Source organism: Sciurus vulgaris (genome assembly GCF_902686455.1).
Source record: "Sciurus vulgaris genome assembly, contig: HiC_scaffold_242_arrow_ctg1, whole genome shotgun sequence".
In the NCBI taxonomy this organism is placed as follows: Eukaryota; Metazoa; Chordata; class Mammalia; order Rodentia; family Sciuridae; genus Sciurus; species Sciurus vulgaris.
In genome coordinates, this window is record NW_027632814.1 from 45,918 (window position 1) to 62,031 (window position 16,114).

Sequence of the window (16,114 nt, forward strand, 5' to 3'; positions counted from 1 at the left end):
CAGGACTCTGGGATCAGATGGTGTGACATGGAATTGCTGGGGGCCCTGAAGAAAGACCATTCACTCTGCAGAGACAGTGAACCCCCTCAGTGCTCATCCTGCTGCTGTGCTTCTCAGAGCCCCCGGATGCCCCAGGTGTGTGGAGGTGGGGAAGCCACATGCCATCCCACAGCAACTCCACCTGGACTTGAAGCATGCATATTTGCCTCAGGTGTCATCACAACAATGTTTCCCTGCCTCCCAGCACAAAAGTGCTTTTAAAGACACACATGTACCACTGGCTCTGGACGAGCCCTTTCCTCTGGGATTCCTGAGTCTTAGAATTTAGGAGGCCACACCAGTTGTCTGCTCCTAGGCTGGGCCCACAGAGACCAGGACAATCTAGGCATTGCTCATACTTCTAGTCTAACAAGACCCACAACACACCTGGCTAGACAAAAGTGTCCTCTCCACCACTGGGATGGCCTCCCCTACCACCTCAGGACTCATCCTACAAGCACCTCCTGAACCGACCATGCACACGGCCTTGGTGGACATCGGTCTGCAAAGACCTGGAAGATGGGGGATCCCACAGGGTGGGATCCAAAAGCCCAGATCCTGGGGTCTCAGCTGCCCACTGACTTGGACACACAGCTCATGTGCACAATTACCACTGCCTGACACTGAGACCAAGATTGACACACCTGCAGAATTGGCAGTGGACCTGGATCCCCAGGAGTGGGGGTGAGCCGTACCCTTTTGAAAATGACATTGGCCAAGAAAGACAAATTTTGTAGGATTTAACTCAGATTCCCAAAAATCCCGTTCATAAAATCGTAAAGAAGAATGTTCCTTTCTTGGGCCTGTGGAAGGGACTCGAAGTCAGTCTGGTCAGTATGTCCACCTGAGTTCTGGAGAGGAATGGTGGTGACTTCTAGACAGCAACATGCCTATGCTTAATGCCCCTGAATTAAAAAGGGATGTTTGGTGTATTTTACCAGAATTTAAAAATAAGGGAATTGCTGATCGACTCTCAAAGAACTGTGTGTGTTGTGATGGCAGAATACAGGAAACTGGGTAATTTATACCACAAGGTTTATTTCTCAAATTCTGGAGGCTGCAAGTCAGGTACCCACATCTGAAAATCTTCTTGTGTCCTCCTGTGGCAGAAGGTAAAACAGGAACAAGGATTTCTTTGAGTAGCCCCTTCCCAAAGGAGGAGACTCCATGGCCTGATCATGTCTTCAAGTTCCCACCTGGTAACACATCATATGGGAGAAAAAACAATGGAATCTATGCTTCCCAGATCATCCAAGCGTATGGGAATTATTCAGAATGTGTGCAAAATTTCACAAGATATGATCTTGTTATAAAACAAGAGATAAACTTACAACATGAGGAGAGGGCTCCCTTCTGTGCTCCTGGTCACGGTGTGGGATGTGGTCTTTCAAGCCCTCACTGAGGTTCTGCACACCACCTCTAACTGCCCACCTACTGCATTCCCATGGAGATGACTCACAGTGAAGCCCTAAAGGTTCTCAAGTCTGGAAATCAGAAACATCACAGGAAATACATGGGAGGTCTGTTGCAAGTGAACGGAGAATGCCACAGTCCTCACATGCTCAAGTCTCTTTTAAAAATGCCAGAGTATTTCCATATCTTCTACCCATAATGATGTTTCTGACACATAATACAATAAAATCACACTGTAATTCTCCATAACCCTGTATGATCTAGGAAACAATGACAAGTAAATGTCCACAGAGATACAATTTCTTTCCTGATAGTTTTGATTTGCAGCTGCTGGGTCTGTGGAAGGAGGAGGATGGACACAGGGCCAACTGCATTTTCTTGCTTTGCATCCAGGGGATGAACAACTACCACCAAGATGAGGGCTTATAGGAGCTGATATCCTTCAAGTCAACATCTGGACACATCTGGTCTTTAGGCCTGCAAACATTCAAGGAGAGGATTCAAGCACCTGCCTACTAAAGAAAAAATTCAAAATAACAACTTACTTCAAAGAGTATCAAGCATTGGGCTTTCAGGAGGGAGGGAGTCAGTCCACTTTCTAGGACATGTTGCACACATCAGAGAATAGATCAAATGCAAAGCTCTGCAGAGCCCTTGGGGAACACTGCAGAGTGTTGGTGTTTTCAGAGAGAGTGAATTGCCAGGTCACTAGATCCTCTCAGGAAGATGAAATCTACCATGACACCATTTAGGACAAGGGGTACCAGGAAGCCTCAGTGGGGAGAGTTCTGAAATAAGGCCAGTGTACTTGAGAGAAAAGGGTCACCTGAAAATTCTCGTTCACCCAAAAGTGGGTGTGAGCTTGTGGGGAAGCAGTCTTTGCACACTGATCATGCTAAGGAGAGGTCACATGAAGGAACACAGTTTAAACAGGTCCCAAATCCAATGTCTGCAATTCTTGTAGAAATGGGAGTTTGGACAAAGAGACCCAGGGAGGCTCGGGTAAACAGGCTGTGTGAGGTTTGAGGCAGAGACTGGATGGCTCAGAAAGGAAAACAGATTGTGGGCAGTAGCAGGAGAGTGGAAAGGAGCTGGGAGAGTTGGGGAGGACACTACCTGGGAACCCTGTGAGGGACTGTGGCACTGGGAGAGCCCATACCTCTTGCCTGGAGCCTCTGGAACTAGACAGAAGGCCTGTCTTCTGCTGAATGGCACCTAGTTTGCAGGGTTTGTTGGAGCAGCATAGGACCTGCCTGCACCAGGCCTGTAGCATGTTGGCCATGCATATCACATCTGGGCCACAGACACACTCTAATGACTTCACAGTGTCAGTCACGAGGCATGAAAAGTGCCAAGTCAGCCCACATGGGAAAGGGCTAGGCACACACTGCAGGGGCTGGTGGCCTGTGTTACTGGGATCGAACAGTTTACCCAAGAGAACCCTCTGATTGACCTGTGATGAAGCCATAGATGGGTATTGGCTGGAAAGCGTTCACATCCTGAACACGTTCTTCACTTCAGAACACTGAGAATGACTGACATTTATTTCTGAAGACCTTGCTCTCCAGCAATTTTTTCTTCAAACATTCAAAGGAGCAACTCATAGAAGCACAAAGAAAGGGATAGTAATTACAGGTGCTTAGTGTAAAACATAGGACTGTTATTTGTTGTGTTTTCTATATTTTAAATGAAATTTCTCCTGCATTACCTCCACAAACATCCAAACAGGAATGTTTAAGACATTCCAATTTGGAAGAGAAGGTATACTTGACAAAGAGGCGGTGAAAAGAATTTTGACACTCCAAATGTAGTGTGTGTTTCAGAGGCAGTCATAGCTTAATGAGAGAGTCCTGCAAAATATATTAGGAAGATCAGTGCTCTAGCCCCACCATGCAAGTGGTATGAACTTGAATGAGTGATGAAATCTTAGCAACCATCATCACTAAGAACTAAGTCAATGAATAAAGGTCCTCAAGTGTGAAGTTACAAAATGTGTGATAAGTATGGAGGAGGATGGGTGGGAGAATTCTCCCACTCAAACAAAATTAGGAAAGGTTGTACCAGTTATGAGGCTGCTGGAGTGCCTGGAATCTGGACACACAGTGGAATTCCAAACCTCAGATTCACTGAGCCCAGGCCACAAGAGCAGGCTATAGTCCAGGGACACTGAAGAGGCCCAGTGGCAATGGAGGTCGACAGTAACAAGTTACCTGCCTGGACCCTTAACCCCCTACTCTAAGCAGGGCTGGATGAGGATGTCAGAGACCAGCCACACCAATAGGCCTTCACAAGAACACAGAGTGCCTGCAGCCTGCATCGGGCTCACTGAATCAGGGTGATGTTCTCACAAAGCAAGAGCAATTTGAGTAGAAGCTCACATACTCAAGGCAGAATGGTTGGATAGAGAAGTGAGCTCAGGAATGAAATACATGATTAACAGCCAAACTAATTATGGCTCTTCCACATCATCAGGGGTTCTGATTCAATTCCATTAAAAAGGTTGGGAAATGGCTTCTAAATATGTTGGGGACTCACCTGTGTGTGGGACTTTCAGGAAAAATGTGATAAAATCCCATGAAGCAGCTCTTCTCTCTTCTAAGCCATCTGCAATGCAAGGTACCTACAGTATACCTGAAGCTCAGTTCTTCCTCCTCAAGTCTTCTTGAAATGAATCATGAGTGCTTCTTCTGAAGTGAAGCAGATGCCTGGATTCCCAGGTGCACAGGTGTTTGAAGGCACTTTCTTCCTGAAAACCAAAGAAGAAAAAACAGTTCATTGGTGAGGCATACAGAGTCCATTATCAATGATATCTCCTCCCAGGAACCTTCCACATGACCACTTTCCCACTCATGAAACAATGCTTTACATGCTCTAAGGGTAGATGCCATGATTCTGATGACCAGGCAGTCACCTTGAAGAACTTGAAGAGCGCAGCCAGAACCACAGATGGCACACCAAGGATCTTGAGCACAGCTGCTAGAAAACAAGAGCTCCTGCCACTCATGAAGTACAATATTAGTGTCAAGCATAATATGCACACATCCAAGCAGCAGGTGACACTCAGCATCCATTCATACAAGTGGGAAACATCTGTGCTGGAATAACTATCTTATCCTTATTCACAAAAATGATGAGGAAAAGAATAAAATGGATAGAAGACTTCTTATTACACTATCACATACCTGCTATAATTCCCTATAAATAATACTCCCAAAATAAAAAGTGTGTCAGAGACGTGTCAACTTTTCAATGGAGGACACTTAAAACACAGTGTTTTTTTTTTTTTAATTTTAATTTTTTATTTTTTTATGTTTGAAAAGGATTTTATTTTAAGTATTTTGTTATCAATGGTATATATTTTGGACAAATATTATTCCACGTTCACTACAGGTATGAAATTTCATATTTTGAATAATGTTTGAAATTTGATTAATGGCTTGGACACATTACTTACAATTTTAGGGTTTATATGCACTATGAATTCTTCAATTCTTAGTAATGTTTGAATGATGACTAAAATTTTTCTGATAATTTTTCCACTTATACTTTCAAAGTATGAATTTTCAAGAGTGGAATTAGGTGTGAATAAACAACTGTTGGGAACTTTGTCACTTTTTTTAACATTTTTATTTCTACTTGCTATAATTCCTGTGGTGTGGAATAAGGGTTTAAATATCCTTAGAGTCACTGGCACAATGTTTCATTTACAAAGGTCTTCTCCAGTATGAATTTTTTGATGTAGAATAAAGCATGAACTTCAATCAAAACCTTTGCCATTTTCTTTACAATGCTGTGACTTCTCTCCAGTATGAATTCTCTTGTGGTCAATAAAGTATAATCTTTGGATAAAACCTTTGCCACATTCTTCACATTTGTAGGGTTTCTCTCCAGTATGAACTTTCTGGTGTTGAGCAAGTACTGACCTACAACAAAAAACTTTGTCACATTCTTCACATTTGTAGGGCTGCTCTCCAGTATGAATTCTCTTATGTTTCTTAAAATATGACCTTTAAAACCTTTGCCACATTCTTCACATTGCTAGGGCTTCTCTCCAGTATGATTTTTCTGGTGTTGAATAAAGTTTGATCTGTAAGAAAAACCTTTGCCACATTCTTCAAAACTGTGTAGGGCCAGTCTCCAGTATGAATCCTCTGGTGTTCAGCAAGCTTTGATCTTTGACTAAAAGATTTGCCACATTCTTTACAGTTTTATGGCTTCTCTGAAGTATGAGTTCTCTGGTATACTTTAAGTTGCGATGTTTGAGAAAAACATTTCCCTTCAGTAGGAATTCTTTGGTGGCTATTACGGTTTGCTTTTCGACACAAACCTTTGCCACATTCTCCACATTTGTAGGGCTTCTCTCCAGTATGAAGTCTCCGGTATACAGTAAGGTTTGCTCTGTAATGAAAGCCTTTGCCACATTCTCCACATGTTTAGGGACTATTTCCTGTATGAATTCCCTGGTAGTAAATAGGGTAGGATTTTTGATAAAAAGCTTTGCCACATCCTGCACATTGGTAGGGCTTCTCTCCACTATGAATAGGTTTTTGTATTTCATTAAAAGTTTTGTTACATTTTTTACATTTGTAGGACTTCTCTCTAGAATGAATTTTCTGGTGTTCTTTAAGATTTGCTCCTTGCTTAAAACCTTTGCCACATTCTTCACATTTGTAGGGTTTTTCTCCAGTGTGAAATCTCTTGTGTATCAAAAGGTTTGATCTGTAATGAAAACCTTTGCCACATGCTTCACAGTTGTAGGGCTTCTTTCCAGTATGAATTCTCTGGTGTTTCTTAATATATGATCTACATTTAAAACCTTTGCCACATTCTTCACATGTGTAGAGCCTCTCTCCTGCATGAATCTTCTGATGTTCCTTAAATGATGATCTTTGGTTAAAACCTTTGCCACATTCCTCACATGTGTAAGGCTTCCCTCCAGTATGAATTCTCTGGTATACAGTAGTGCCTGCTCTTTGACTAAAAGCTTTGCCACATTCTTCACATTTGTAGGGTTTTTCTCCAGTATGAAATCTCTTGTGTATCAAAAGGTTTGATCTGTAACAAAAACCTTTGCCACATGCTTCACAGTTGTAGGAGTTCTCTCCAGTATGAATTCTCTCATGCAGAGTAAGCTTTGAGCTTTGAAAAAAAAAACTTTTGCCACATTCTTCACATTTGTAGGGCCTCTCTCCTGTATGAATTCTCTGGTGTCCAGTAAGCAATGATCTTATATGAAAATCTTTGCCACATTCATCACATTTTTACTTCTTTCCAGCATGAGTGCCCTGGTGTTGAGTAAGGACTGAAAAATTCTTTTATGCTTTGGCACATTGTGTACATTTGTAGGATCTTTCTCCAGTACAAAGTATCTGATGTTGAGTATCATGTGAGCCACGTGAGATTTTTTTTATTGTCACTGCTATGCCACCTAAGATGCTTAGAAATGGTTGAGCAATTGTTAATGGATTTGTCACATTCTTTACACTTGCAGAGCTTCACCCCAACATGAATCTTCTGATGCCTAACAGGGGGTGATCATTGTTTAAAAATTCTGCCACATTCTTCAGATTGTAGGGTTTATCACTGTCATGGTATTTATGATGTTTATAAAGGTTTGAACAATGAAATGCTTTAATACATTTTTTAAATTCATAGGGCTCCCTTCCAGTATGAATTCTCTTCTATTGAGTAAGTTTTGCAATTTGATTAAGTGCTCCTTTACATAATTTATACTTGCAAGGCTTGTTTTGCCTGTGAATAATTTAGATGGTAGTTAAGCTTAGAGCATTAAAATAACACTTTCCCCCATTGTTCATCTTTGTAAGAGTTCTTTGAAAAATGAGCATATTGATGATTTCTGGCATTGCAACCAATACTAAGGTTTTAATGAGTTTCCCTATATTCATGTTTTTACCACCAATATAAACACACTGGTAACTAATCAGGGTAAAAGCCTGGCTAGAGAAGTTTAATTACACATGTAGTATACTTCCCAGAAACCTATATCCAAATATTTATTAAGCAATAGTGGGTAAGAACCTCCCCACAATCATTAAAATTTTATGTTTGGGCACAAGAAGAAAATTTTTTTTTAATTGAAGAATAATGGACATTTTGTAAAGATGCCCTCAAGTGGAGCACCTTTAGAAACTTGTCCTTTACTCTTAAATGTCTTGTCTATACAAATTTTTTACCAGAAGTTTAACTCAATGCTACATTTGAAATTGGTCAAGTTAAAAATTGAAACATGGACTACATCTTTTTTCAAATTTTCAGCATTTCCTTTCAGAGGATATGCTTCAAAAAGTGCTGTGGATATATTCTTAAAGACATACATAGCTCCTCAAAAGTAACTGGAATAAATTGAATTCTTTTCTGAGAATTAAATGGTCTTCATGTCTGCCAGCAAAGAAGTTTTCATTATGAATAGTCACTGCTAATTGGTTTTGTCCCTGTAATATGATTTTTAACCTTCACTCACACTTAAAATTTCCTGTATTTTTCTTAGTTGTAAATAGTCAAAGTTCCAATTTCCATACCTTCCCTTCATCATTTTTTGAAATAAATATTTTATTCCCTGCTCTGGTGGAGATTCATGGGTATGATGATGAGAAGTTGTGGCATTTCCGGGCACTTGGGAGCCAAGCCGGCTCCCCAGGACCGTCTTGCCTGCAGGCGGAGCCAAGGGACGCTTCAGCGTCTGCTGGAAGCCTGGAGCCAGAGGGCAGCAATTGACACAGTGTTCTTCAATGAATAATTATGTGTGCTATAGTCCTGCCTAATGCTCTTTTAGAAAGGAGCACATAAAATAGAATCTTTTAAAATCTAACATTTGCTTGTAAATATTACTGGCTGTGTCAGACATGGCTAAGTGAAAGGTGGACTTGTGATAATCAGAGAATGCAATGTTGTAACAAGTGGGTCCCCGATTCCTATATGGCATGTGGTAACTATGGAAGCAGGGGAAGTAATAGGAGTAAGGAAGCTGACTAGGCAGATTACCTCTGGTATACTGAGGTAGGGATATGCCAAACTGAAGACCAGGTTCCACCTAAACATTGGTAGGTTGGCCCTAGATCTTCTGCTTTTAAAAGTAGTGAAAATGCAGCATTAATGGAAAAATACCTAAAATCTAAAAGGGGGTCATTTAAATGGCATCCAATTACACATTTGATATAATGGTCTGCCAATTTGTGAATTTTGTTTAAAAAAAACATGATGACAGATCTAGAGATAAAACCTTCCACTACTCCAGGATGCCTACAAATATGCTTAACTGGCTCAGATGCAAATAACTCTGAATAGAATTTGTGACTTCTGAACAAACCTATTAAATATTATATGACACAAGTCACAAGGTTTTTCTTTATAAAATATTCTGTTATTTTTTAAGACTCACACATAAAATGCCTCACAAAATATAATGCAGGAATGACCCAAAGGATGAGAAAATGGCTAGGAATCATTCTTAAATGTGCACATATAGCCTGAAGTTTATGAAAAGGAATGAATACATTGTCTTTTCAAGATTGCACTCAGGCTGCAGGAGTCTGAGATGGCTATCCCAACAGTGATGGCTCCATGTCACTGAACAGTCCTAGCTTTCCTCAGAAACCTGATGCATAGCCAACAAACCTCAGTTTGGTGGCACCTAAAACAATCATCAACTTATTTGACCCATTAATCAATACATACAACTTTACCACTTCAACCAAATCACAGAAAATTGTAAACAGATTATCATTTGCTTTGCTACCTTTGCTTCCTTTCATTACCAAAAGATGATCAATTCCACACCTCAAGAGATACAGATTTATTACAGAATATCTAAGGTCCTGATGATATATTTTATCTCAGTCTAGGTCATGGCTTCATTCTTTTATTATGTTGTAAATACTGTTATTATTTTGTAAATAATAAAGTATAACTTTGTGATTTGAATCTATCATCCAACACTTTTATTCTCATATTGGTACACCAATTACTGTGCTTACTTATGTTTAGGAATTTTACTAATTGAAAGTTCTAGAGGACCTGATAGGGCTTGTAATGGACAAAATATCCCACATACTCCAGACAACGTTCATGAGTGGAAAGAAAAAAGTAGTCAAGTAGAGGAATGGACATGGGGATCAAGAGGAACCTCATTTTCACAAGAGAAAATCCCCCCAAAGTGAAAAAGCATTTCAAGACACGTTAAGAAAAAAATACCAATGAAAACAGTGTGCTGTCACTATGTGTCTGCTACACAACCAAAGGTAGAAAGCTAGATGATAGAATGCAGGTGACATGTGGACAGTTTGAAATATTCAGAAGAGTCACCCGGAAGTGCTTAGTCAAAAAAGTAAACATACAAAACCAAGAATCAATAACTGTAATAGATTCAAACTAAAAAGCTTTCTCTCAGCAAAGGAAACTATGAGCAATGTGAAGAAAGAGCCTACAGCATGGGAGAAAATTTTTTCCACTTATACTTCAGATAGAGCACTAATCTCCAGAATTTATAAAGGACTCAAAAAACTCTACACCAAGAATACAAATAACCCAATCAACAAATGGGCTAAGGAAATGAACAGACACTTCACAGAAGAAGATCTATACACAATCAAAAAGATATATAAAAAAGTTCAACATCTCTAGTAATAAGAGAAATGCAAATCAAAACCACCCTAAGATTCCATCTTACTCCAATCAGAATGGTAAATATAAAGAATACAACAACAACAGGTGTTGGAGAGGATGTGGGAAGAAAGGTACACTCATACATTGCTGAGGGGGCTACAAATTAGTGCAGCCACTCTGGAAAGCAGTGTGGAGATTCCTTACAAAACTTGGAATTTGACCCAGCTATCCCACTCCTTGGCCTATACCCAAAGGACTTAAAATCAGCATACTACAGAGATGCAACCACATCAATATTCATAGCTGCTCAATTCACAATAGCCAGACTGTGAATCCAACCTAGATGTCCTTCAATTGATGAATGGATAAAGAAACTGTGATATATATATATATATATATATATATATATATATATATATATATATATATATATACAATGGAATATTAATCAGCCATAAAGAAGAATAAAATTATGGCATTTGCAAGCAAATGGATGAAATTGGAGAATATCATACTAAATGAGATAAACCAATCTCAGAAAACCAAAGGACAAATGATCTCCCTGATCAGTGGATGATGGCACATATTGAGGGTGGGTAGGGAGGGAAGAATGAAGGAAGGATGGACTATATAGAAGGAAAAGAGGGGTGGGATGGGATGGGGTGAAGGAAAAATAACAGAATGAATCAAACACTATTATCCTATGTAAAAATATGACTACACAAATGGTAGGACTTTACTTCATATATAGAGAAACAGTATGTATTCCATTTATGTGCAATAAAAACAAATTTAAAAAAAAGTAAACATACATTCTTTGACCCAGAAATTCTACCTATGGATACGCAACCTAATGATGCTTAAGCAGTTTCTGAAGGAAACATGTAGAGGGATATTTATTCTCATGTTCCCTGCAGCTGCCTCACCTGTGCTCACTGGGAGATGAGGATGAGCTGGATGCCCACTGCTGGGAAAGTCAACAGCTAAAACTGTACTGGAGGCAAATCTTCATATGTTAAAAGTAATCATTTAGAAACAGGAGATTAAAACATGCCAGTAAAATTCCTGAATTCAGGGCTGGGGGATAGCTCAGTTGGTAGAGTGCTTGCCTTGCAAGCACAAGGCCCTGGGTTCAATCCTCAGCACCACAAAAAAAAAATAAATAAATAAAATAAATAAAAATTCCTGAATTCACATTCTTCCCTTCCTACCTACCAACAATAATGCTTGGTCTAGACATAGGGATACTTAAAGGAAGAAAAAAGGATATAATACTATGTCATTATTAGCTTTCTGAAGTACAAAAAACGGAAATATAATCTTACCCATCCAAGAGCTGTATGTCTACTACAGGAGATTTTTGTGGACATGGTTTGTAAATGATTACCTTCTCAGATATTGTCTGTGACTTGCCAAATGCAAAGACCTATAAGAATTTCAGCATCCATACATTAACTCATCATCAAAAGTCTTCACAGTCTATAGGTGCTTTCACACAATGGCTGAATGGGTGGTTGGCAACCATCCAGCCCTGGTAAGTCAGAATCTGGAGTTGTATACATTCTCAGGGATTTTGAATAAGCATCAAAGCTTAGTTTCCACATTAAGGACTACTTTTGTTGGCAACTTATAAGTTACTACCACACTTTCTTCTCTAGGACTAGATGTCCCAGATCAACGATGTCAGCAAGGAAAGTCTACATATGAAAATTAGAATAAGAAAACTATTTGCAGTTAATGTCCACCTTCCCTTGTGCACCAGAGCAGTGTCAGACAGAGGATATGTATTTAGGAATATATGCAACTCACTATGAGTACCAAGAAGAACTTTTATTACAATAGGTAACCTAAACTCTGACTCCCTAACACCTTTCAAACTCTTGCTGTGATCACATCTAAATGTACCTTGATGATAGTTCACACATGGCTCACAGGTGACACTACTCATTTTGATTCTCATTCTGGGAGCCCAGTGAAATTAAGCACATTTGATATTCATTGGTTTAGAGCAGAAGCCCACTACAGACACAGTGCTCAGGCTGAGCCTTCCTACTTTCCCTTTCCTCAGGGTATTCTGATAGCCACATCGTGTCACACAGTTGTGCATCCTCTGAGGACCCAGTAGTGGTTATGGTGGAACTAACCCCCACACAACACCTCAACACCACATCAAGCTGGGCTCCAGAGTCTCTAAACAGGGGTGTCTTGTGAGACATGAAAATCTCCCCCTGCCTCCTGACACCACATGACATGACTACTTCTGTGGTATGTGGACATTTCTATCAAAGTCACAAACACATAACAACCTCCTTTGACTCAGTCAAAGGGATCTCACTAGGTCAGAGCTGACCTAGTGCCCTGGCCAGAGCAGAAATTCTAGACAGAGCACTAGACACAATTTCATAGAGAAACATTCACCGGGCACTGTACAGCAATGTCTGGTGAACATTTCAATGACCCTACCTGCTTAATGCTTACATACTAAGAAGAAAAGGTGCTTACTTACTCCCAATTAGTAAAAACAAAATAGCATCCAATTGCATGTTAAAAATGAGGCACAAGTTGCACGTCAATGTCAAAAACTTAGCAAGTCTCTAAGCAATCTGACACCCTGTCTCGAAAAAAAAAGGGAGGGGGCTGGAGATATGCTCAGTGGTAAAGGCCCCTCTGTTTTCAATTCCCAGTATCAAAACAGAAATAGAAAGTTGAACCATTTGTGAGATAAGTGCTCTGTATTCCTAACACATGATACATTACCAGTGATTGTCATTAATCCATTTCTATATTCTTTCCACACTCAACAATTTATATCACATCTTCACTTTTCTCTTGACTCTCATCATAGAGTGGCAGAGAATGAAATTCAGAAGCTGGCAGAAATATGGCAGAACTGATTGGAAAGAAATTAAATGACAAGATGCTAGAAAAAGATATCCATTACACCACATTGGATGTTGGGAAGCAGAATCCATGGTAAACTATGCATCACATCCTACTAGAATCATGTCCTACTTTATTCCTCTATTACAGGAAAAATGTTTTTCTTATATTCTTTTGTTCAAGAGCTTAGTCCACAACCAGGCATGCTGACCCTCGCCTGTAATCCCAGTGTTCAGAAGGCTGAGGCTGGAGGATTACATAGTTTTAAGCCAGCCTCAGCAAAAGTGAAGAGCTGAGCAACTCAGTGAGAAACTATTTGTAAATAAAGTACAAACCAGGGCTAGAGATGTGGCTCACTGATTGAGTGCCTCTGAGTTCAATTCATGGTATGCACCCCAGCCCCAAAAATAGATTACCCAGTTACACTATTATAAAACACTATCATCTATTTCTCTAGGTTAAAAGAAAGAAAGAAAGAAAGAAAGAAAGAAAGAAAGAAAGAAAGAAAGAAAGAAAGAAAGAAAGAAAGAAAGAAAGAAAAGAAAGAGAGATAGAACTGCAAATGCAATAGAGAATCAACCATCTCAGGAAAATGTATACACTTCTGATTTCCAGGAATGGCATCCTTTTATTTCTCTGCTGCAGGACTCTAATGTCTTTGGGCATACAACTTTGTACCATTTCAACTGGACTTCCCTAGAGACAACTGAAAACAATCTACAATCTATATGAAAGGGGGAAAATTCTTAGTTTTACAAAAATATTTTAAAATAGGTCTCCCTGATTTTATTCTCTCAACATAAAGGTAACTGCAATTTAGACATATAAAATTTAAAACACACAGACACACAAAACGGGACAGAAGTAAACAGAATGTAAAGTAGTGAGATTCCACCACAGTGACCAAGATGCATCTGGAGTCACTGGAAAACAACAAAAAAAGGACAATATACTATTTTAAAGTACCTCATTTTTAACTAAGATTAATATTTTCAACACAATACCTGTACATTTCCATGGAGTTCTCTGCAATAGAATCACTGGCTTCTTGGCACACATATGAGGTCTTCTTTGGGCAATGTATCCAGCTGAAAGATGTCACCAACTTGCTCTCATATTTCCACACTGGCAAAAAAAAAAAAAAAAAATCTGATATTCTATAGAATAAACCTTGAAGTGGACCAAACACCATACTTTGATCCATATTTCAAAATTAGCAAATGCAATTTCAACTCAAAAAGTATTCGTTATTAGGGAAAAAGCAAGCATAACCTCTTACACACACTGTTGTAATGTAGGACTTACATTTCCTAGATCCTCATTTCTTTAACACATGCTACTTCACATTCCTTAGAGCTGTCGAGTTCATTCTCATCCAAGCTGAATACACATTCCTGGTAACTTGGCAATGTGAGCATATTTCCACACACACCTTGCATCAGCAAACATTTAGGTTTTCAATAAAAACTTAGGCTTCACCATTTTGGAAACTGCTTAACCCCTGTGGGCTCAGTTTTCTCATATGTAAAACAAAAAGGACTTATCTCATGGTTTCCTGAAGTCTAATAAAGGAACCGAATGGTCAAGCAAGCCTGAAAGGTGGCATGCAAGCAGTACATTTTAGCAATAAGGCCCAGTCACTGGGAATCAGTCCATGTTACATATCGCATGGGGCCAAAAGCGATCTGATCCAACTCTCTTCCAGTGTGGAACCTGGAGGCACAGGACGGAGCGCCTTGCTGCCTCCCTAAGTCACTGCTCTCGCCGCTGCTCCACTAGAGACACCTTCCTATGTTACACTGCTTCATTTAATGCTTGAAACACTGGAGGGTCTCCTGGCGCTGTCAGCCAGGAGCAGGAAGAAAGCAGCAGGGGTTTCGAGCAAGCAGGAAGTTGGGGAAGAGAGAGAGAGAGACTCGCGAGAGAAACAAGGCGGGTTGCCGGTGGCCGTAAGTGGACACCGAAGTACCTACAGGCGGCTCCTCTCCATGTGGCCTCACTTGCCCTCCACTCTCCAGGGCACCTGCTGGCCGGGCATCCTCTTCACCTGGAGTCCGGGTCCCAGGCGAGGCTGCTGTGGCCACACCACCCTGGACAGGACCATGGAGCCCGGGTCCCAGGCAAGGCTGTGTGCGGAGTCCCCGCGGAGGACCGCCCTCAGGACAACGAGGACAGCGCGGACCGGGTGGCCGTCGGTGCGGAGGCCACCAGGCGGGCCTGAGGGACAGGCAGCCCGGACGGAGCCTGCGAAGGCGGCGGCAGCGCCCTCCCGGGTCCCACTCCGTCCCCAGGCCTGGTGCGGGGGTCTCTGCGCCGAGTCCGTGGCCGCTTCGGCCGGCTCACCTTCCTCGCTGCCCGCCGTGACCTGCGAGCCGCCCCAGACCCACCACCTGGGCGCGACCAGGCGCCACTGCGGGTCAAAGTTCGAGCCCTGGGCTAGGCCCCGCCCTTCCCGTCTCCGTGGCGACGGCTCCCTGCGCTTCCACTTCTGCCTCTGCCTTTGCGGGCGGTTCCCCAGGGGCGCCCCCCTGCCTAGCTGTCAGCTCAGCCTGCGGACTCAGGGTGTGGCAGGATTGGGCCTCCTGTCTGGACACAAACTCCATCGGTGTGAGTCCTGCGGCTGCCTCATCGTGGCCACTAACGTGTGGACACCGCGACGCTCGGGTTCCCATCGAAGCAGTTTGTAAGTCAGGGTGGTGAGATGGCTGCATGCGACAGGTGCCTGGAAGGTTACCTGCCAATCTGCTGGCTGTGCGGAGACCGCCTCCAAGACCTGTTGCACAGCCAGGTACTGGGAGGGCTTTCTTGGGCATATGTTGTCAGCTCAGCCCCAGCCTCAGGTCGGAAGTGGGACCTTCCTTCAAGCAGGCACGTCTCTCTGGGTAGCACTGCCCAGCGGTGGCCCTGTACTGACAAGCATGTTGTAGAAAACACACTCTGTGTCAGGGTGCTGGCACTAATCACCTAGAGAACCTGCACCAAGAGACAGCCAGGACCCTCACTCCCCATGCACACCATGAGATTGGCCTTGGAGCCATCAGAGCTGCTGCTGTGCCCTGGTGGGCCTCCAGTTCCCCTGAAGCCTGCCTGCTCTACTGCTCAAGGCTTGGCTGTCACCCTCCACTGATGTTTCCCTTACACTCCCATCAACTAAGGGAAC

The 16,114-nt window shown here is 41.7% G+C and overlaps 2 long non-coding RNA genes across 4 annotated transcripts; both read right to left on the bottom strand.

Moving 5' to 3' along the window:
• Window positions 1-195: 195 nt before the first annotated feature.
• Window positions 196-14,942, bottom strand: LOC306652491. 3 transcript variants are annotated; one of them, XR_013761410.1, is made up of 4 exons: window positions 14,924-14,942; window positions 13,959-14,079; window positions 3,988-4,198; window positions 200-1,967 (listed from the first exon to the last, which is right to left on the bottom strand). It is a non-coding gene; the product is annotated as an uncharacterized lncRNA (long non-coding RNA). The 3 variants fall into 3 exon arrangements; XR_013761409.1 differs by lacking the exon at window positions 14,924-14,942 and having other exon boundaries at window positions 196-1,659; window positions 13,959-14,355; XR_013761411.1 differs by lacking the exon at window positions 14,924-14,942 and having other exon boundaries at window positions 13,959-14,355.
• LOC306652493 lies at window positions 4,747-6,747 on the bottom strand. Its single transcript, XR_013761413.1, has 2 exons — window positions 6,608-6,747; window positions 4,747-5,468 (listed from the first exon to the last, which is right to left on the bottom strand). It is a non-coding gene; the product is annotated as an uncharacterized lncRNA (long non-coding RNA).
• Window positions 14,943-16,114: the final 1,172 nt, after the last annotated feature.